Source organism: Petaurus breviceps, unplaced genomic scaffold, assembly GCF_028583685.1.
Source record: "Petaurus breviceps papuanus isolate PSGF00001 unplaced genomic scaffold, PetGlider_PUasm1.0 90686, whole genome shotgun sequence".
NCBI lineage: Eukaryota > Metazoa > Chordata > Mammalia > Diprotodontia > Petauridae > Petaurus > Petaurus breviceps.
In genome coordinates this window covers 4,098,979-4,121,997 of record NW_027187309.1, presented here as the reverse complement: position 1 = coordinate 4,121,997, position 23,019 = coordinate 4,098,979, and the positions used below count along the sequence as shown (strand labels likewise).

Here is a 23,019-nt window from a genome sequence, read left to right as displayed (position 1 = left end):
TCGAAAACATCAAAAGGGGAATATGAATTTGTCTCAAGCAACAAAAGTTTTCTTGTAAGAGCTCAAAAAGGGTTTTAAAAGTGAAATAAAAGAGGTAAAAGAAAAATTGGGAAACTAAATGAGAGGTATGCAAGAGAGAGTCAACAGCTTAGAAGAGGAAAGGCCAAAATTGACTGAAGAAAACAATTCCTTAAAAGAAATGCACAAAAAGGGTGAAAAAATTTACTGAAGAAAGAAGTTCCTTAAAAATAGAATTGGACAAAGGAAAAATAAGATACAAAGGCTAACTGAAGGAAATAATTCCTAAAACATTAAAATGGAAAAGTGGAAGCTATTGACTCTATGAGAAATCAAGAATCAAACAAAATCAAAAGAAGGAAAAAATTGATGAAACTCTAAAATACCTCATTGGAAAAATAACTGAATTGGAAAATAAGTCCAGTAAAGATAATTTAAGAATTATTAGACTACATGAAAAACATGGTAAAAAAAAAAAAGACCCCAGGAAGTATCTTTCAAGAAATTGTTATGGTAAACTGCCCTGATATCCTAGAACCAAAGAGTAAAATATTCATTGAAAGAATCCACTGATCACCTAAGATCCAAAAATGAAACCTCCAAGGAATGTTGTAACTAAATACCAGAATTATTAGGTCAATGAGAAAATACAAAAAGCAGCCAGAAAAAAAGTCAAATATCATGTCATAGTCAGGATTACACAGAGTTTGGCACCTTCGACATTAGGTTTGGAGGGCTGGGAATATTATGTTCAGGATGATAAAGGAGTTTGGGTTAAAATGAAGAGTAAACTACCCAGCAAAATTGAGCATAATCTTTCAGGGTAGGGGATGGCTATTTGATGAGATAGGGAACTTCCAATTATACTGGATGAAAAGACCAGAACTGAAGAGAAAATTTGATCTTCAAATATAAGACTCAAGAAAAGCATAAAAAGGTAGACAGGGAAGAGAAAAAATATTATTTAATAAGTTTGAATTATATTCCTGCAAGGGAAGATGACATTTGTAACTCTTGAGAACTGCATCTTCATTAGTGCAGTTAGAATAGGTATACATAGAGATTGTTGGTATAACTTGACTTTGATGATATAGAAAGATTAAGGGATTAAAAAAGTATTGTACTGAGAGAAGGCGAAAGGAGGAAGCAGAATAGGGTACATCACATCATTTGTAAAGTGATGTATTGATGTAATGAGAGGCAAAATATTTCTTACTGTAGAGGGAAAGAAGGAGGTGACCATTTTTACAACCTTATTCTCATTGGATTTGACTCAAGAGGGAGTAACATACACAGTGAGTTGGGTATAAAATTTATCACAGCCTACATAAAGTAGTAAGCAAATGGGGAAAGAAAAAGTAGGGGAAAGTTACAAGGGAGGACAAGTAGAGGAAGATGGTGGTCAGAAGCAAAACACTGGTGAGGAGGTACAGGGTGAAAGAAGAAATAAAAGAATAAAGAATTGTGGGGGGAAAGGATGGAGGGAAATACACAGTAATCATAACTGTGAATGTGATTGGAATGAACTATCCCATAAAATGGAAGGTAATAGAGTGCATTAAAAAAACAAAATCCAGGGGCAGAGTCAAGATGGCAGAGTAGAAACAGGATTTCCATGGGGGTCCCACACCCACCTCCTCCAATTCATGTAAAATTACTCTAAACAAACATTGGAGCTATAGAACCCACAAAACGATACACAGAAGCTAACGTCCCACTGAAGACAATCTGGCAGGCTGGAAGGAAGGAGCCAGCACAGAGCTCTGGAAGCCTAACCCAGCCCCTTACTAGCCTGAGGTTTTAGCCTTAGGGAAGCCACAACCAGCCCCAAGCTGGAGGGACCTCAGATCACCAGCAGCTGTGGTGGTTTTGAGAAGTATCAAACCATAGATGCTAAGGACAAAGTGAGAGGTCAGTGCAGTGTGCACTTTGGGAATTGGGAGTTCAGGAGTGTGGTCTGGCCTTTGCCCCTGGGGCAAGAAGCAGCTGAGATATGGCTGCCACCCAGCCACTGCCACATGGCTGCTTCAGAGCTCTGGGCCTGCAAATTGTAGGGGGACAAAACATCCAGTCAGATGGGTAATCACTCCTGCTTTAACCTGCTTGGATCTGGATCACTATCTGGTGTGGAGGTCCTAGGGTGTGTGACCAGTGTGCCAGAGCATGTGGAGGCTTCAGAGAGGGCAGCCAACTAATAGCTCTAGCAGCGGAGAAAACCCCAGGGATTTGGGAAAAAGCTCCCCCCTCTTGTAGCAGAGTTTCTATGGCAGAAAGCTCAAAAGTCAAGTAATTGTGTGGCAACATAAGCAAGCATGGGAAGCAAGGCAAGCACAGTGGTCCAACTTTGGATTCCTTTTTTTGGGACAAAAAGTATTGGGACATGGAACAGGAGGAAGACAGTGATGTCATAACTCTTGCACCAAAAGCTTCTATCCAAAGAATAAGCTGCTTACAGGTAGCAGAAGAGCATGGAAGGAGAAGCAAAGGAAGCAAAGGAAGAAATAGACAGCAAAACGCTACTAATGGGGGACGTCAAAGTCTCCCTCTCAGAATTAGATAAATTTAACCACTAAATAACTAAGTTAAGGAGGTGAATAGAATTTTAGAAAAGTTGGATATGATAGATCTGTTGAGAAAACCAGATAGGGATAGAAAGGATTATATCTTTTTTCTCAGAGGTACATGGTACTTACACAAAATGTAACCCTATGTTAAATAATAATAGCCTGGCAATCCAATGCAGAGAGGTCTTGATGCAATGAGAATTTTGCATAATTGAAAAATAAATGATCTAATTCTAAAGAATTAGTAGGTCAAACAGCAAATCACATAAACAATCAATACCATCATTCAAGAGAAAGGCAATAATGAGACAGCATGCCAAAAGTTATTGGATGCAGCCAAAGCTTAGGGGAAATATTCTTTGGGGAAATATTATATATACAAATGCATACATAAACATAATAGAGAAAAATGAGTTCAATGAATTGGTAATGCAACTGAAAAAATTAGAAAAGGAACAAATTAAAAATCTCCAATTAAATACCAAATTAAGAATTCTCAAAAGAAGAGATTGATAGAATTGAAAGCAAGAAAGCTATTGCACTAATAAAAAACCTAAAAGTTTGTTTTATGAAAAAAAAAACCAAAATAGATAAACATTTGGTTAGTTAGATGTTTAAAAAGAAAAAGGGAGTCCAAATTACCAGTATCAAAAATGAAAAAGGTAAATTCACCACCAATGAAGAGGAAATTAAAACAATTAGGAGCTATTTTGCAAAACTGTAAGCCAACAAATCTTTTTTTTTTATTTTGGTTTGTTTTTAGTTTTCAACATTCATTTCCACAAGATTTTGAGTGACAAATTTTCTCCCCATCTTTCCCCTACTCACCACCCCAAAATAGTGATCCTACTGAATACCCCTTTCCCCAATCTGCTCTCTCTTCTATACTCCCGCATCACCACCCCCCCGCCCCTGACTTTGTAGTAGGGCAAGATGTATTTCTTAAGGAGGCTTGCTCCTTAAGGATGATTGAGGTAAGGACTTACTGAATGTTATCTTTTCTTTAAAAGTATGTGGCCCCTTTGGTGAAAACTAGGTGGACACTTTAGTGATACGTTGTTATGCTATAACATTGTGAATGTTGTACCTTAATTTCTTGAATGTTCTGCTTTAATTGACTGCTGAATGAATAGAGAGTTCACTATACTATATGATCAGAACCTTAAAGCTGTTTACAGCCTCAGTATTGTGGAAAACTTCTCGTTCATGGCTTTACAATCAGTGGAATAGGTTAGTCACAGTCACCAATGTAATCTACTTTTTGATAAACCCAGAGGCTCCAGCTTCTGGGATAAGATGTCATATGAAAAAAATTCTGGGAAAACTGGAAAATAGTATAGCAGAAACAAGGTATACATGAACATCTTACAATGTATACAAAGAGAAGATCAAAATAGATGCAAAATTTAGACATAAAGGGTGATACCATAAACAAATTAGGAGAGCAAGGAATAGTTTACCTACCAGATCTAAGAAGAAGGGAAGAGTTTATGACCAAGCAAGAGATAAAGACAATTATGAAATGCAAAATGGATATTTTTTATTACATTAAATAAAAAAAAAAGTATTTTTACAAACAAAGTCAATGCGCTCAAGATTAGAAGGGAATCAGAAATCTAGGAAACAATTTTTACTTACAGTTTTTCTTATAAGGACCTTTTTTCTAAAATATATATTAAACTGAGCCAAATTTATGGGAATACAAGTCATTCCACAATTGATAAATTATCAAAGGCTAGGAACAGGCAGTTTTCAAAGTTAGAAGTTAAAGTCTATAGTCATATGAAATAATGTTCTAACTCACTCTTGATTAGATAAACAACTATCCAAAAGCAAATCAAAACAACTCTTAGGTACTACCTCACACACATCAGATTAACTAACATAAAAGGGAAAATGATAAATGTTGGATAAGATGTGGGAAGATTGGAACACTAATGCATTTTTGGTGGTGTTGTAAACTAATCCGACCATTCTGGAAAATAATTTGGATCTATGTTAAAAGGGCTTCATGACTGTGCATATCCTTTAATCCAGTAATAGTACTTTTTTGTAAAAGCAATTGAGGTTAAATAACTTGCTCAAGGTTACACTACTAGGTGTTTCTGGGTGGGTGCTAAGTGTCTGAGCCTGGGATTCGATCCCCAGTCATCCCGACACTGGAGCCGGAGCTCTTACTCACTGTGCTACCTGGCCGCCATGGTAATACTACTTCTAAGTCTGTATCCTAAAAAGATCATAAAAGAGGGAAAATGACCAATATGCATAAAAATACTAATAATAGTTCTTTTTGTAGTGACAAAAGATTGGAAACTGAGAAGATATTCATTGATTAGGAAATGGCTGAACAAGTCGTATATGAATGTAATGGAATGCTATTTTGCCATAAGAAATGATAAGCAGGAGGATTTCAGTAAAATCTGGAAAGCCTCACATGATCTGATGCTGAGTGAAGTGAGCAGAACCAGGAGAACACTGTACACAGTAACAGCATGCAATAACCAACTTTGACAGACTTAGCTCTTCTGAGCAATGCCATGATCTAAGACAATTCCAATAGACTTATGATGGAAAATGCCATCCATATCCAGAGAAAGAGCTATGAAGTCTGAAGTGAGATTAAAAAAATAATATTTTCACTTTCTTGTGGTTCTTTTTCTTTTTTTTCCTTTTGCTCTGATTCTTCTTTCACAATATGAGTAATATGAAAATATGTTTAATATAATGGTATAGATATAACCTATATCATATTGCTTGATGTTTTAGAAAGGAGTAGTATAGGGAAAAATTAGAACTCAAAATCTTTATAAAATGGAATATTGAAAACTCTCTTTACATGTAATTAAAAAATTAAAATACTTTTAAGTGGAGGAAAATTACATTTTCAAGTTTCAAAAATCTAATTAGAATTTAGACTATACCAGATATACAAACTATACAACTATTTACTAGAAAAATCAGACCCTGAATATGTATGTATATTCTACTTCACATCTCATAGAATACTCTCTCTCCACATATATATGTGAGTGTATTATATATGTATATGTACATATATAATACACCCATATAATTTTATAGCTATAGATAAATAGATGGATATATGGATAGATACAAGTATAAAGGATATATGCTATTTATAGAAAAGAGTATATTTACAAAATGAAATATGTTCAACAATTCTAATTTTGGACTATATATTATATTTCATCTGGATATGAGAGTAGCATGGCTTAATATATATTTACTTGATCTCTTAGTCAAGAAAAATTGGGTTCAAACCCTGATCAGCTCTGAGACATTAGGATCATAGAATGAGATTTGGAAAGAACCTCATAGGTCCTCTAATGTTTCAATATTGCAAGAAGAGGAAACTGAAGACCAGAGAAATTAAGTGATTTGCTCAGTCACACAGAGAGTAAAGATGAAAAACTAGATCTGAACTGTTATCTTATCCCTTAAAATCCACCATTATTTCCATTCTACCACACTATTTCCTGACTTTGTGACCCTAGGAAAGTCACTTAACCTTTCATTGTTCTAGCAACATTAAATGAAATGTTGCAAAGTAGATGCTGACCTGCATGGGTAGGGAGAGATTCTCATCCAGCAGCTCCCTATATCAGTGAATTGAGAGGTCTAGAATCCATCCTTTTATATTAGAGATCTAATGGTCTTTGAACAATTTTCATGTGTGTGTGTATGTGTGTGCATGTGTGTGTTGTGTGTATGTATATATAGATATAAATGTAGAAATAGATATACATATAGAAATAGATATATATAGAAATTTTTGAAAATTTCTCACAGACATGCCTATGTATAGACACACAAATATATGCACATATTCACAATCCTAACATTTCTACTCATGCAAAGAACTCTCTTCTAGATAGAATTTTCACCAGCAAGGAATTACTAGTTACAAGTTTCTAATAAGCTTAAGAAGTGGTTGATAGACTTTAGAAATCACAATAGAGAAGAGGAAGAAAAAGAATACTGTGACATTCTCCTTGCATTGTGGGAGAGAAGATTCAAAGTATATAGAAAAGCAATGGATTATATTTCAAGGAAAGGTCTATAGAAGCAGTCAGTTCAGGAGAAATGGAAAACCCTAAAAAATGAAATGATGCATAGATATGACATGAAAATAAGTACTGTCTATAGATGCTGATGTGGATACAGAGGTAAGTTATTATCAAAATTATAGGTAGTAGTTGTTTATTTGTTTTGAATAAGTTTTTTTGTGTTTTTTTTTTCCTCAACATAATCCTACCCTCACTATACCTCCTCCTATCTTATATAACTTTAAAGACAAAATAAAGGAGAAAAAGAAAAGGGAAAAAAAGAATGAAAAATACTGATAGGTAGTTGATACCCAAGATAAATAGGTAAACAGTTAAATAAAACAAATATGACCTTGATAAGTTGAAATCACCAGGCTATGATGCATTCAAAAAGAAGCCAATCATGTGTTGATAAATATTTAATAATTAGCTCTCTGGAAGAATACAATAAACCATTTTATATTTAATTTGAATTTTAACATTTTTTGCTATCACTTTCATAAGTCTAGACATTAAAACAAATAAATCAAGCTCTGATTTGTAGTGTTTGTCAGTTTCCAAGGTACAAAACACCACACTGAAAGTTTAACAATTGGGTCTTGCAAGTTAGTTGGAGTTGACTTCAGCACATGCCTTGATGAAATGCAAATATTGTTTCAATTTTCCAAGAGATATAGTAAAAACTATAGGTGAATGCATTTGGCTTTTGGTTCTACCTAGAGAAGAAAGCAGGGATCACAAGAAGCCCACAAGGCTTCATCAAGGACAGGTCAAAGAAAGCTAAGTTCATTTTATTTTTTACTTAGTTCATCTGTTACTAGATGGATGGATCACTGAAATACTTTATATAGAATTTGCAAAATAAATCCTTTGATAAAATCTCTCTTGGTAATCATTTGAAAAATGTAAAAAGCTGTAGTATAGGTGACAGGACACAATTAGCTGGATTTGGAACTCAAGGAAATTGGTTGGATGTTTCAAGGATCTATAATTGGCTCTCTGCTAGATCATGTTTATCTTTGATTTTGCTAAAGTTATAAAGTTTATGCCTATCAGCTTTTCATGTGTCAGCAAACTGAAATAGAGGGACATTTTTGATCATAGAGAATCAATTTAAGCATGCCTTAATGGACTGGGACATTGGGTTGAATTAAATAAACGCAATTTAATAGAGATAAATATAAAGTCTTACATCAAGTTCGAAAAGTCAATTTCATAAAAAAAAATCCAAGATGGGAAAAAAATGACTGCACATGACTCCTTATAAAATAAATCTGAGACTAAAAGGGGAGTACAACTTCGATAATCAATTTTGTGTTATGACAGTCAAACATCTAAAGCAAATTTGGGTTTTATTAAGAGGGACCTAGAATACAACATTAGCAACATAATAGTTATCCTACACTCTTCCTTAGATAGGCCATATCTGATGCATAGCTGTATTAAATTCTGAGTGTCACATTTTAGGACAGACATAGATAAACTGAAAAATATTTAAATTAAAGCAACTAGAAAGATGAAGGACCTTGAGATCATGGAAAAAAAAAGGGAAACTTAAAGAAAACAGGATGTTTTTCTCAAGAGAAAGGAAGATTTTGGCAAGATAAAATATCTATCTTGAGGGCTATTATAACATGATTAAACCATTTCTGTGTGGTCTTGTAGCGGCAAGCACCCCGGTGTCCTCAGGGTTTGCCGCCACTACAGGTTCTTGGATCTGCTTTGTTAAAGGAAAGCAACTCAAAATGGGTTAACAAGCTTACTTTAATCAGTCAGATATATATCGTTTACCTTGTTCAGGGGAAAAGTCGGCACCCCGAACTTCAAAGTATACAGGCAGAATTATCAAGACATTAACAGATCAAGTAGACAGATTTCCAAACTGTCCAACCATTACATCCATACCAAATCAGCATCTGGGTTTTTCAAAGCCAGGGGGGCCCTGGACAACGGCTTCCCAGAATATAGATCAAATCACAGAACCCTTCTCAAAGTGAGTCCCAAAACAAAGCTACACATCAGGGCTTATATAGCCTTCTCCTGGCTCAGAGAATGTAACAATCTTTTGGACCCACTGGCCAATCAAAAAGTATCTACTGAAAAACAAGCCTCCCACCCCAGGCTTCAGGTGCACTTTAGCCTAGGGGCAGGGAAGATCTTCCAAATTTGCATTCCCATTACAGGTCTCAAAGGGAAAAAATCAGTAGCAACAGGACAAAGCTGGAAAAGCACAAATAAGCTTTATAATGAGGAATAAGTTACTAATGATTAAAGTTTTACAAATGTGTTACCCATAATGGTAGAATTTTAAATAAAGACTTAATAGTCACTGGAAGTGGTGTGTAATATACCTAATTTCTTTTTCAGGTATAGATCAAATTAAAACATTTTAAAGATTCCTTCTAATTTTGAGATTCTGTTATTCTATGATCCTCCTCTTATTTGTCTGATAACACTTTCTCTATCTCTATAAGCTCTAGTTCTTCCATACCTTTGGGGATTTCTTGAGTTCTTGTCATCAATTCCTCTCCTCCCCTTTCCTACCCTCTCCTCCCTTCCTTTGTCTACCCTCCTCTCCCCTCTCTATCCTTCCCCTCCTCTTCTTCTTCTTCCCCTCTCCTCCTTCCCCTCCCTTCTCTTGTCTTCATCCATGAGAAAACCGATACCCTGTGATATTAATTGAATTGCCTAATGTCGTATAGATAGAATCAGAGGTTGGATTTAAATTCAGTTGTTAATTATAGAACAAGGGGGTATCCTTTCAAAGCACACAGAAGTGGCCAAAACACAAATCTGTAGGAATGGGATTAAAGAAAAGAAACTGCTACAGTAACACAGATGAAAAGAATTAATCAGTTTATTTTACTCCTCTAGGAAGTTAAAATGGTTCGTGATCATATTTATCTGTCCTCCTTTGGCTGGTGCTCTGATCTGGCTTATTTCTATTTTGCAAAGACAGTTTGTTAGCATTTAGTAAAAGTGCTCATCTTATCTTGTGAATGATGATTTCCCTGCCTGCAGTGTGGTGATTCTATCCTCTATCATCTGTTTGAATTAGTTGGTGGATCTCCCTGACCACCTACCTTTAGAGGGCTGAACCTTATAAGGAGCATTTCATCTCTGTATTCTCTGGGTAAGCTGGTATGCACAGTAAGAGACTCATATGTGCCTATCAGTTAGTATATGGAGAAAATCAGTTATCTGACCTCATCAGTACAGTTTGTAAAGGGTAATTGCCATTCATAAAACCTGACCTCTGATTAGATAACAAATTAAAATTTTAAATGTTGGAGACTTAGAGCTCCAGGAACTTCATATAAGAAAACAATGTGATGCAACAACCTCCCCCCCACACACACACACACAAACACTATGCAACAAAATCTAATTATACAAGACAAATTAATAGAAATAGAGTGTTCAGAGTAAGGACAGTTATTCAGTTGTTTCTGTTGTGTCTGACTCTCCATGACCACATCTGAAGTCTTCTTGGGGGGGGGGGGTAGTACTTGATTTGTTTGCCATTCCCTTCTCTATTTTATAGATGAGGAACTGAGACTAACTGGATTAAGTGACTTGCCCAGGGCCACACTGCTAATAAGTGTCCGAGGCCAGATTTGAACTCAGGAAAATGAATCTTGACTTCAGCCCCAGAACTCTATTCACTGCACTACCTAGCTGCCCTGTTATGTGTATAACTGTTTATCAAATCTTCCCGAATTATATTATGCAGTCATTAAAATCTGACTGACAATAATTTATGTATTTTATTCCTAAAATGGTGATCTTCCTAGGGTAGAAACCTGTATCCACCTTACTATTTATTTCTTCTAGGCCTGAATTTGCAACAATAGATGTTTATCTCTGGATTTTATCTATAACAACTGTAAGTCTTCCTTTTTGACAAAAGACCCTGAACCTAACATGACACTTGAAGAAAATAAATCCAACATTGTTTCCAAGTTCAAATTCTCACAAAATGGTACGTTTTTATGAAATTTAAAGCTGTGAAAATTTTAAATCACTCAAAAAATCATTCTTAGCCACTTTAAAACTCATTAAATATTATTAAATATTCCCACCGTTTGATTCATATACTAACATGTTACCTATTTCTAACATTTCTGATATTGGCAAAAGGCCAAGAATTTTGAAAACCTCTTATTTATCAACTATTAACATCCAAATGCTTTGTTTTTATGGGAATTCCTTGCCACATGTATATCCAGACACACTAAAATGCATAATAACCTCCCTAAAATTTCCTGATGTTTTATGTTCTTTGTTATTTACTGTCTCAATAGGTTTCTAAAAATAAAAACTTAGACTTATGAAAAATACAGTTCAAAATTAATTAAAGCTTAAAAAGGAACATACACACATATTCCTCCATAAACACACTTTATGCTCTTGGCCTACTACTTATATTCACCAGTTCATGTTAATGCATGGAACATTTTTGAAAGTTCAGATTGCACAACTGTGATAACTATGTGAACAAATAATTGAATGCATATTTGATTCAGTTTCTTCATATTCAAAGTGCACAGATTAGACCAAATCATCTTTAATATGCCTCGTACTTAATAAAACAAACAAACCCCTACACAATTAAAGTCTTAATATTGGCAGCAAAGAACTGTACTTCCTCATATACCCTCCTTACCCTCTCCCACTCTGTACTTTATACATATAATTGACAAGTAGTTCTGGATAAGAAGGGGCCAGACAATGGCAGAAGAATTTGCATTCACTACCAGTTATGGCTACTGTATTATAGATTGGTTCAAATTAATTGTTTTATTTTCCTCTATAATAAGAGAAGGCTTAATAGAGTGTAGTATGTTCTTTTTTCTTTTTTTTTTTTTTTTTGTTTTTTAGAGGGGGAAGGTAGGGAATTGGGGTTAAGTGACTTGTCCAAGGTCACACTAGTTTGGGTGTGTGTGTGTGTGTGTGTGTGTGTGTGTGTGTGTGTGTGTGTGTATGTGAAGTGTCTGAGACCAAATTTGAACTCAGGTCCTCCTGACTCCAGTGCTCTATTCACTGCACCACCTAGCCATCCCCTAGGGTGTAGTATTAAAGCAGGAAGCCTCAATGAAACTTATTTAAAACACAAAATAATATCTATAGTCCTATGTTCTTGTCCATGACACATCTCTGTGACTATGTTTTGCTAATGTAATAAGGACGTAGGCAAACTAGAGCATAAAAAATAAATATGATCAGAATAATGATATATTAGTGATGATGGTATATGAAAATTGGCTATGGGGATGGAGAATGATTAACCTGCATTGCCCTCCATTCTAAGCAGTACTTGTGGGAAATTTTATAAGAATGTAAGCAATATTCATGAAAAACATCTGGCAATAGGTAAAAAAAAATAAAGTGCTGTATCTGTGGAATATATTAATCATATAATACACAGTAGTAAATTGTGACTGTACTCTAGTGTTTGATAAATTCAAAGATTTAATGTTTTTGGGGGAAAAATTCCACATTGGACAAAATTACTGGGAAAAGTAGAAAATAGTTTGATAGAAAACAGGCATACCTCAACATCTCACACTGTTTACCAAGAAAGGATCAAAATTGAAAAATTATTCAGACATAAAGGGTGGTATAATAAATAAACTTAGAGGAGCAAGGAAAAATGTACCTGTTTGATCTACGGATAAGGGAAACGTTTGTGACAAAATGAGAGATAAGAAGGAAATTATACACACACAGACACATATATAATATGTGTCTGTGTGTGTACATACATACATATATTTATATATGTGTATGTATATTTGTGATATATACATATGTATATATATATATATATCAGTGTGTGCATATATATATATATGCATATATATATGAAGATATGTAGGTATATAGATATATACACTCCCAATTGGGAATAGAAATCTATCTTAATGAACATGGAAATAGTAAGAGAAAGAGGGGATTTATTAAAGGAAGGTAAAGAAAAACAGTGGTCAGAAACAAAACAGACTTCAGAGGAGCAACAGAATAGTATTTTCATTGATTTCTTTGATATTCTTGACTTTTGTCTTTCCATTGACAATTTTTCTACTTCTATAAAATATTTTTTTTGGTAGATTGATTGGTATGAAACTCTACAAATTAACTTTTAGAGGATTGTCATTTTTATTACATTGGTTAATTCTGATCATAAGCAGTTAATATTTCTCCAATTGTTTAGATCTGTCTTTATTGTGTGAAGAGTGTTTTGTTATTGTTCATGTAGTTCCAGGGTTTGTCTTGGCCATAGACTCCCAAGTATTTCACATATTCTCTGGAATTATTTTAAATGGAATTCTTCTTTTTACCCCTTGCTGCTGGTTTTTGTTTTTAGCATATAGAAATGATTACAATTTATGTTGCTTTATTAAATATACTCTAACGTTGTTAAAGTGGTATATTATTTCAACCAGTTTTTAATGGATTGTCTTAAGGGTTATCTAAGTATTCCATCATCATCTGCCAAAAGTGGTATTTTTGGTTTCTCATTGCCTGTGTTTATTCCCTCAATTTATTTTTCTTTTCTTATTGCCATAGCTGTCATTTATAATACAATATTAAATAAGAATGGTGATAATCAACATCATTGCTTCACCTTAGAACTCATTGGAAAAGCTTCAAGTAATCATCAGTTTTTATAATTGTGGCATGAACCACTGATAAAAAATATAAACTTCTTTCAATTCATTTTTAGTTTTCTCTAAATGTCTATCATATCTGACTTTCTAAGCTTCTATCCATCTCCTTAACTTCTTTCTTAATTATTTTATGTTTAGATTTATTTAGTTCTGCAAGGAGAAAGTTGAAGTCCCCCAATAGTATAATTTTATTGCCTATTTTCTCCTGTAATTTCTTTAACTTTTCCTTTTATAATTTTCATGCTATCCCACTTGGTATATATGTGTTTTTTATTGATAATACTGAATTATCCATGTTGCTTTTTAGCAAGATGTAGTTTTTCTGCTTGTCTTTTTAATTGGGTCTTGGCTTTCTTTTTTTGCTCTTTCTGAGATCATGAATAGCATTCTTGCTTTTTTATAAACTTCATTTTAAGTATAATAGATGCTACTTCAGTTCACTTGTAATTCTGTGTTTCCTTCTGTTTGAAGTATATTTCTTCTAAACAACATATTGTTGGATTATGGTTTCTAATCGATTCTGCTATCCTCTTCTATTTTATAGGTAAATGCATCCCATTCACATTCACAGTTATCATTACTAATGATACATTTCCCTCTATCCTATTTTCTTCTGTTTACTCTTCTCTCTCTTTTTATTGTATAAATATTCTAACACCACTTTTCCTTCTGACATTTCTCTATCTGTCCTAATTTTTATCACTCTTCCTTAATCTTATCATAATTCCCTCCTAATTTTTTCTCTACTTCTATTATTTGGTTTTCAAAATCCTTCTTAAGGTCCTCTATGGCCTGTAACCAGCTCGTGCCTTTCTTGGAAGCTTCTGGTGCAGGAATTCTGACTTCACTGTCTTCTTCCTGTTCCATGCTTTGATTCTTTTTGCCCCAAAATAGGAGTGTAAAGTTGGGTTGCTCTGCTTGCTTTACTTCCCTCTTTTGCTTATGTTGACACTTAATTACTTGACGTTTGGACTTTTTGCCTCAGTAGGACTCTGCTACCAGACAGGGGAGCTTCGCCCCAATCACTGGGGTTTTCTCAGCTGCCAAAGGTATTAGTTGAGTTCCATCTCTTAAGCCTCTACACACTCTGGCAAGCTGGTCACACACCCCAGGACCTCTTCCCTAGACTGCAATCCAGATCAAAGCAGGTTAAAGCAAGAGCGATTACCCCTTAGACTGGTAGCTTGGGCTCCCTACAATCTGCAGGCCAGGAGCTGAAACAGCCAAGTGGCTTCAGTTATATGGCTGCAGCACCTCAATCTCTTCTCACCCTGGGGGCAAAGGCCAACCACACTCCCAAAGTACTGAATCCCAAAGTCCACACTGAACTGACCTCTAATTATGTCCTTAGCATCTATGTGTTGATAATTGTGGAAACGGCCACAGCTGCTGGTGATCTGAAGTCCCTCAAGCAGGTGGCTGGTAAGTCCCACCCTGAGGCAAAAACCCCCAGCTCATTTGGGGCTGGGTTTGGCTCCCAGAGTGCTGTGTTGGCCATGTCCTGCTGGCCTGCCAGGCTGTCCTCAGTGAGAGGTTAGCTTATCTGTGTCATTTTGTGGATTCTGTAGCTAACAACATTGCTTCCGAGTCACCTTTTTCATGAATTGGAGGAAGTAGAAACTGGAGCCCCAGGGAAGTCCTGTTTCTACTCCACCAACTTGAACCCTCCTCACTGTTTCAAGGCAGACAAGAGTGCTTGCTGTCACTCACAGATCAGAAGGGGAGTAAACACCTCTCTTTAGATCATACTACCTTGGAAGAACCAAAAACTTATAGATTCCCTATAAGTACCTCTGAAAACAACTTCACAAAACCCCTGAGACTTGGGACAGTACACCTTCCACACTGAAGCAGATCCCTACCTTAACAAAGAGTTCAGAGTTAAAAAGTAGACTGGGAAAATGAGCAAATAACAGTAAAAATTCAAACTATATAAACTTACTGTGGTGACAAGGAAGATCAAAACATCTACTCAGAAGACGACAACAAAGTCTAAGATTCTACATTCAAAGTCTTCAAGAAAAAAAATGCATTGGTCCAAGGCCATGGAAGAACTCAAAAAGGATTTTGAAAATCAAGTAAGAGAAGTAGAGAAATAATTGGGAAGGGAAATGAGAGTGATTCAAGATAATCATGAAAAAAGGGTGAATTGGTATGTCTAGGTGGATCAGTCAATAGAGCACCAGCCCTGGAGTCAGGAGCAACTGAGTTCAAATCTGGTCTCAAACACTTAACACTTACTAGCCATGTGACCTTGGGCAAGTCACTTAACCCCAATTGCCCCTAGAAAAAAAGCATAAAGAAAAAGAATCAACAACTTGGTTAAAGGAGACCCAAAAAATACAGAGAAAATAACTCCTTAAAAACAGACTGGGTCAAATGGCAAAAGAGGTACTAAAAGTCAATTAGAAGAATGCTTTAAAAAGCATAAGCAATCAAATTGAAAGGGAAATTAAAAAATTCAATGAAGAATATAATTCCTTAAAAGTTAGAATAGAGCCAATGTAAGCTAATTACTCTGTGAAAAATCAAAAATATATAAAACATAAACAAAAGAATAATAAAAAAGAAGAAAATATGAAACATCTCATTTGAAAAACAACTGACCTGGAAAACAGATCCAGAAGAGACAATTTAAATATTATCAGACTATCTGAAAGTCATGATAAAAGAAAGCCCCTGTTCTCAAATGGAGATTAGTTTCCAATCATAAGTAAATTACATTCATTTGTTCAACCATAGAACACAAAAAGGTCAAAAGTTCCCCACCCCTGGATCACAATTGTGATCTACCCCAGAGTTACATCAAGTTTAAGCACAGCACTTAATACCCAAATGGAGGTCTTTTCTTCATCTGGACATGAGGCAAGTTCTCAGCAATCTTAGTTCCTGGGGAGACAAGGCTTAGCAAGGTCACAAGATACATTGCCAGTCCCTTCATTAATTCATCCTCTGTCTGCAGAACAGTCCTAGAACCCCTGAAAACATTAGCAAAACCCTCTCCCAGGATTTCTGTAAACATACAACAAGAAAATCCTTCTTCAGGGCTTCTGAACCAACAGAAAGGTTCCCAGACCCCTGCAACAACAGCACTGTCCTTCACCAGTGGACAGTATTCATTCTGTCTGCAGGACAGTCTCCAGACCCCTGCAACAACAGCACTGTCCTTCACCAGTGGACAGTATTCACTCTCTGTCTGCAGGACAGTCTCAGGGCTTCTTAACCAACAGCCAGGTTCCAGGACTTCTTCAACAACAGTACTGTCTTTCATCAGTGGACAAATCTGGCAAAACAACATCAAAACAGACAGACAAAGTACCAGCAAAACAGCCATGTCTCCTCAGTCCTTGGTAGCTCAGGGGGCAGGTCTCAAAAGTCCAGGGCAATTCTCTCAGTCTCTCTCTGCCTCCACAAGGTGCTGCTTCCAAAAAGTTCTTCTGCCTCTCTCTTGTGTGTCTCCAAATCTAAGTCACCAGCTCCTCCCAGTTCAGGACTTTCTTTTCACATCAACAAGTCCATCCCACAGGTGGGATTAACAAGCTCTGGGTTTTAACACAATCAATTTGAAAACCAAGCCAATACAGGGGAATCTTTAAATGCCATTACTATCACAGAGCCCCAAAACAAAGCCTCACATCAGGGCTTATATAGCCTTCTCCTGGCTCAGAGAATGTAACAACTTCTGGACCCTCTGACCAATCAAAATGTATCTACTGAAAAACAAGCCTCCCACCCCAAGCTCCAGGTGCACTTCAGCCCGGGGCAGGGAAGATCTTTAAATTTACATTCCCATTACAAGGGGAGACCACCCCATTCACTTTCACGGTTATGATTACTGTGTCTTTCTCTCTATCCTGTGACTCTCAGGCTTCTGTTTTTCCCTCTCCTTTCTCCTTTTCCTTCATCACCAGCGTTTTGCTTGTGACCACGGCTTTTCTCAAACTTTCCTCCTCTCTAGCAGCCCCCTCTCTTTTATTGTCCCTTTCCCTACTACCTCTGTTCTCTCTTATGCCCTTCTGCCCTTCTTTCTATCCACTCCATCCCCCTTCTTTCCCCTTTCCTGTACGACTTCCTATAGGGTATAATAGACTTCTCTGTCCAATTGAGTGTGTATGTTATTTCCTCTTTGAGCCATATCTGAAAGCAAGGTTCAAACAGTGCTCACATCTTACCCTCTATTATAATCGATCTTTGCTCCTCTCCATGTGATGTGATTTACCCTTTTCTACTTCCTTCTTTCCTCTTTTCCCAATGAAATCCTTTTCTCTCCCCTCAATTTTTTTTTGTCATCACATCAAAGTCAACTTATACTCATAGGTTGTTTATTCATACCCTTTCTAAATGTGGTAATAAAGATACAGTTCTCAAGAGCTACAAGTATCATCTTCCTGTGAAGGGATGTAAACAGTTTAATCTTACTGAATAACATGCTCATTTTCCCCTTTTCTATTTACCTTTCTATGCTTCTTTTTAGTCTTGTATTTGAGGATCAAATTTTATGTTCAGCTCTGGCTTTTTCATCAGGAAAGCTTGGAAATTCCCTATCTCATTGAGTCTCCATCTGCTCCCCTGATAGATTATGCTCAATTTTGCTGGGTAGCTGATTCTTGGCTGTAATCCAAGCTCCTTTGCCCTCTGGAGTATCATTGCAAACCCTCCAATTCTTTATTGTAGAAGCTGCTAGACCCTGTGCAAGCCTGGCTGTGATTCTATGATACTGGATTCTTTTTTCTTTTTCACTGCTTGTAGTATTTTCCTTTTTATTTAATAATTCTGGAATTTGGTTAAAATATTCCTTTGAGTTTTCATTTTGGGATCTCTTTCAGGAAGTGATTGGTGAATTTTTTCAACGACTGTAATTCCAAGCAAAGGCATCTTCCAAGATTTGGAATACTATCATAGTAACTCCATTTATTCAGTGACAAATTAAAGCAAAATATTAACAGAGCAGAGGCGGCTCTAGAGTGGGGTCCCTGACCCACTGCATCGGAGACACCCGCATGGGCGGGTGGAGTATGGAGGGGCTCGGACCCCTAGGTGCATCTCCTCTCCCCTCCCCCCCCCCCCCGTGCAGGGGGCTGGGGGCCATGTGAGGCGGGGGGGACCATGGCAGAGATCAGTGACCTGGACCAGGAGATGAAGCAGCTGCGCAGCTGGGAGCTCATCAAGGAGAGCGAGGTCAAAGCTCTGTGTGCCAAGGCCAGAGAGATCTTGGTGGAGGAGAGCAATGTACAGAGGGTGGACTCCCCGGTCACGGTGTGTGGGGACATCCATGGACAATTCTGTGATCTCAAGGAGCTGTTTAGAGTGGGTGGCGATGTCCCTAAGACAAATTACCTCTTCATGGGGGACTTTGTGGACAGAGGTTTTTATAGCTTCGAAACATTCCTGCTGCTGCTTGCCTGGCCGGCATCACTCTGATTCGGGGGAACCATGAGAGCAGGCGGATCACACAGGTCTATGGCTAATATGATGAGTGTTTGCGGAAGTATGGCTCAGTGACTGTGTGGCGCTACTGCACTGAGATCTTTGACTACCTCATCCTGTCCGCCATCATTGACGGCAAGATCTTCTGCGTGCATGGGGGCCTCTCTCCCTCTATCCAGACCCTGGACCAGATCTGGACGATTGACAAGAAAGCAGGAGGTGCCTCATGATGGGCCCATGTGAGACTTGCTCTGGTCTGACCCTGAAGACACGATGGGCTGGGGCGTGAGTCCCTGTGGAGCTGGCTACCTGTTTGGCAGTGATGTGGTGGCCCAGTTCAATGCAGCCAATGACATTGACATGATAGGCCGGGCTCACCAGCTGGTGATGGAAGGCTACAAGTGGCACTTCAATGAAACTGTGCTCACCGTGTGGTCAGCACCCAAGTACTGCTACCGCTGCGGAAATGTGGCAGCCATCTTGGAGTTGGATGAGCACCTCCAGAAAGACTTCATCATTTTTGAAGCTGCACCCCAGGAAACCCCGGGGCATCCCTTCCAAGAAGCCAGTGGCTGACTACTTCCTGTGACCCCACCCAGGCCCTCCCACCCCCATCCTTTACTCCTCTCCTCAGCCTCAACATCCTTTGGACCACTGTGACTCTCTCCCTTGCTGTTCCTGTTACCACCATGCAGGACAGGGTCTCCCAAGGTGGGGGCAATTTTCCTGTCTCCTCCCTAGGATCTCAGAAGACACTGGGAGAGCAGAGAAGCCTCTCCCATCCTGTGTTCTGTCCTAGGCAAAGGCCAGGGGGCAAGGAGGACAACCTTTGGTCCAGTTTCCTCCTCCCCCAGATTCATTGTTTTGAAGTTTCTGGTGATTTTTTTCTGGTTTTCTCTTTTTTGTTTGTTTTTAGATAAAAGCTTTGGGAAAAAAATGAAAAAAAATTCTTATAAAAGAAAGAAAATAAAAAAAAAACCCCAAAAAACAGAGCGGAGAAAATCAAAATACAATGTAACTCAGTCATTTAGGAAGTTCTCAATTCAATCACAAAGTACAGAGTCAAAATATCCCACCCCTGCCTAATACATTCATTTAGTCAGTCACAAAATCTATCTTCTCAAATGGAGATAAGTTTCCAATCATAAACAAAGTACATTAATTTGGTTAATCACTGTATCAGCGATGCCATATTCACAATGCCTATGGAAATTACAGATATGCTGATATAATTATCCATCACAAAATAAATCAGGCTTGATATATGGGGGAATAATCTAGAAAATTTATTAAAAAACCAAAAGACTGAGTCCCAAAACCAGAAAGTGAAAGCCATCAGAGTAGTTATGAAATTGGCACAGGTAGATAAAGTAGAAAACACCCACATTCGAAAGCCTTTAAAACAGAACAGGCTACCTCAGGCAAAGGTCCTCCTCTCCCCACTCACAGCAACCACCCAGCATCCAGGAAGCATGCTCCCAGCAGCTCCGGCCCCTGGCAGTCCTCAGCAGGAATCCTTAGCAGAAATTCTGGCTGACTCAAAAAGGGCTTTGCGCTGCCACCGCCGCCGCCTCTGCTGCTGCTGCCACCGTCGTCGCCGCCACTGCTAGCCACCACAGGAACTCTAGCTTGGCTTCCTCTTCCTCTTGCTCTGCCCCTTCCTGCTACATCATCAAGTCCAATGGGGCATGGAAGATCTTTAAATCCCATAACCCTTACAATCACAGAGCACAAAAAGTCAAAAGTTTCCGCACTCCTAGATCACAATTGAATTACAGTTATTATCAGTTAACACCAAGCACCTTCTCAAAAGGTGCAGTAGAAAGCACAAAGGCCATTGACCCCTAAGCTACAACAAGGTTAAGATATCATCACAGCATTTAATACCCAAAGAAAGGTCTTTTCTTTATCTGGAAGAAAGGCAAGTTCTCAGCAATCTCTGTTCTTGGGGAGACAAAGCTTAACAAGGCCACAACATACATTGCCAGTGTCCTCATCAATTTGCTCTCTGCCTGAAGAACAGTCTCAGGATCCCTGAACCAACAGCAAGGTTCCAGGACCTCTCAACAACAGCACTGTCCTATACCAGCAGATGAATCAAAACAACATCAAAACAGACAGACAAAATACCAGCATCACAGTTATGTCTCCTCAGTTCTCAGTAGCTTTGGGTAGCAGCTCTCAACAGTCCTGGGCAGCTCCAACTGGCCCTCAGCAGTCCCGGAATTTTCAGCTGGCAGTTCTCCCTCTCTCCCAGAAACTCTCTCCCCTGGAAATTTTCTCTCTCTGCCTCCATTGCTGCTCCCCAAAAGTTATTCTGCCTCTCTTTGCTTGGGCCTTCTCTCTAAATCCAAGGTTGTACCAGCTCCTCCCAGTTCAGCCCTCTCTCTTCACAAGTCCATCCCACAAGTGGAATTCACAAGCTCTGGGTTTTAACACTTAACTCCAAAACCAAACCAATACAAGGGGATCTTTAAATTCCATTACCATTACAGTGACTGTTTTGCCTTCTAGTTCTAGGATATCAGCACAGTTTTCCTTGACAATTTCTTGAAGGTTCTGTCCAGGCTCTTTTTTGATCATGAATTTCTGGTAGACCAACAATTCTTAACTTATTTCTCCTGGATCGATTTTCCAGATCAGTTATTTTTCCAATGAGGTATTTTGCATTTTCTTCTATTTTTTCATTCTTTTGATTTTGTTTGACTGCTTCTTGATGTCTCAAAGAGTCATTAGCTTTCATCTGACTAGTTTTTCTTTTTAGGAATTGTTTTGTTCACTGGGTTTTTTCCCTATTTGGCCATGTATATTTTTTAAGGGATTGTTTTTTTTTTCTTCAGTAATTTTTGTCCTTTTTTCAATCTGTTGACTCTCTCTTCCATAACTCTCATTTTTTTCCCCAATTTTGCCTCTACCTCTCTTGTTTGACTTTAAAAAATTCTTCTTAAGCTATTTCAAGGGGCTTTTGGTCTTGAGAACAATTTATATTCCCCTTTGAGGCTTCAGGTGTAGGTATATTGCCAATATTGTACTCTTCTGAGTTTGTTTTGATCTTCCATGCCTCCATAGAACATATCTATGGTTAACCTTCATGTTTGCTTTTTGCTCATCTTGTTTGCCTATTCCCTGAATTTTAAAGTTGAGCTCTTCTGCACAGGGGACACTTTCCCAAGCTTCTTGTAATGGGGGCCAGGTGCCTGGTCACTGACTTTGTGTGCTGGGACCTCAGATGCTGGCAGCTGGAAGCTATAATGTTCTGACTACTTACCTCATTCTGAGCTGGGATCCTAGTGGTGGTATCTGTTGTGTACTGACAACATGTGGGTTTTTTTTGTGTTTCCCTGGGACAGATCTGAAACACATTGAGCTCTGTTGATGAATGATGCCTTTCTGCTGGTGGTTGCACTGATGCATAGGGATGTCTGGCCACTGGGGGATGCCTGCCCTCCTGGGGCTTCACTGAAGCATGTGATCATTCTCTGATCTGGAATCTACAGTTCCCACTCACTATGCAAATGCACATGGGAATTCCTGATGTTCATTTTTGCCTGCTCCACTACTGTGGGGCTCAGGACCTCTTGATGGTTTGCGGGTGTAGGTATTATTATTTTTTTTTAAATAGAGAGATAGTTTAGTGGAACTAGAAAAGCTAGCATCAGAAACAATGGAATGCAATAATGCAGTGGATGTTAAAATGGAGAATATGCTACCTACAGAAAAAATTACTTATCTAATAAAATATTATGGGAAAACTGTATAGCAGTCTGGCAGAAATTGGGAGAAGATGAATACTTTATATCATATCCTGTAATATATTCTAAATGGATATGTGAACTTAAAAATGAAGATCATACTAAGGAAAAAAAATAGAAGTAAAGTGAACACATAGCTCTCAAACTAGAGCTAGGAGATGAATTACTTAACTCAATAATATATAAAATAAATTACAAGAGGTAAGATAAGTAACTTGAATTACATAAAGCTGAAAAGCTTCAGAATAGACAAAATTAATATGCCTAGAACATGAGTGAGAGTAGTTGAAGGGGGAAAAGTATTTGTATCAAATTAGTTTTTGTATATATGTGTGCATATACTGATATGTATGTGTATATGTATATCTTAGATAACAAAAGTTTATCAAAATTGATTTAAACCTTTTTATCTTTGTGTACATAACCATGCATGTATATATACACATGTGTTTATGTGTGCATGTATTTGACTAATAGCCATTATGTAATTGATAAGTAGTCAAAAATATAAACAGTTATG

At 37.6% G+C, this 23,019-nt stretch overlaps 1 pseudogene; it reads left to right on the top strand.

The window, feature by feature from the left end:
- The first annotated feature begins 18,423 nt into the window (after nucleotides 1-18,423).
- LOC138144076 (serine/threonine-protein phosphatase 4 catalytic subunit-like) lies at nucleotides 18,424-19,641 on the top strand (annotated as a pseudogene).
- Nucleotides 19,642-23,019: the final 3,378 nt, after the last annotated feature.